This window comes from Etheostoma spectabile, chromosome 24 (assembly GCF_008692095.1).
Source record: "Etheostoma spectabile isolate EspeVRDwgs_2016 chromosome 24, UIUC_Espe_1.0, whole genome shotgun sequence".
NCBI classification, from domain to species: Eukaryota; Metazoa; Chordata; class Actinopteri; order Perciformes; family Percidae; genus Etheostoma; species Etheostoma spectabile.
Genome location: NC_045756.1, coordinates 691,639 through 692,569, shown reverse-complemented (window position 1 = coordinate 692,569; position 931 = coordinate 691,639). Strand labels below are relative to the sequence as shown.

Genomic DNA, 931 nt, shown 5'->3' with positions numbered 1-931 from the left:
TGGGAAACCCTGTTGCAGACTGCAGGGTGCTCATGGGAAACCCTGTTGAAGACTGCAGGGTGCTCATGGGAAACAGTAGGCTCGTTCGAGATGAACTGCGCCTCGCCTGTAAAGTGGACGAGAGCACGCCGGCGGCAGCGGGGGGCGGGTTGGGTGATAAAAGCTGCGGTCACAAGCTCGGACAGTTTCCAGCCGATTCCAGCTCCTTCAGGCTGGACAGGAAGAGTGAATGAAAAACACGGTGGTGACGATTCAGATTTAATCAAAATAATCAGGAACCACATAATCAGATGGTACACAGTGCTCCAGTTGTTTAGTTATGACCAGAGTGTGATGCAAAGTGCTATACATTGCGACCTTTGCTGATTTAATGATCAAAACCAGATGTAGATGATCCAGGGATCTGATAAGATTTAGTCTCTTTGACTTCTAAACTTAACTATCAGTCACACAACATGTGTTCTGTACAGAATGAGTCTTTAAATCAGACAAATAGCAATTAAAATCGCTCCGATTCAAAAACAATAAAATGTTTATATAAAACGTCATCATGTTGTAAACCAAACAGGTGTTAAATCAGCTGAGAAGCCGGCGTTTCCCAGCATGCTCTGGGTCCGCCTGGCTCTTGCAGTCGGTGAAAAGCAACTGCGCCCCTGCGTCTCAGACTGCGGCCCCCTGCTCTCGTGGGATTTCCGTTGCCCACGTGTGCTGACGTCAGAGCAAGTCGGATCAAGTCGGGACACAAATCTAACCGCATGCTACGGCGCCGATCGCGGCGGTGATCTATTTCTGCGCGACCTGCTCATCTCGAACGAGCCTATGTTGGGTGCGCGGGTGCTCATGGGAAACCCTGTTGCAGACTGCAGGGTGCTCATGGGAAACCCTGTTAAAGACTGCAGGGTGCTCATGGGAAACACTGTTGCAGACTGCA

At 49.8% G+C, this 931-nt stretch overlaps 1 protein-coding gene across 2 annotated transcripts in view; it reads left to right on the top strand.

The window, feature by feature from the left end:
• The window catches only part of cybb (cytochrome b-245, beta polypeptide (chronic granulomatous disease)), a 21,139-nt gene that overhangs the window by 12,814 nt on the left and 7,394 nt on the right, over positions 1-931 (top strand). The gene's annotated exons all lie outside the window — the stretch shown is intronic.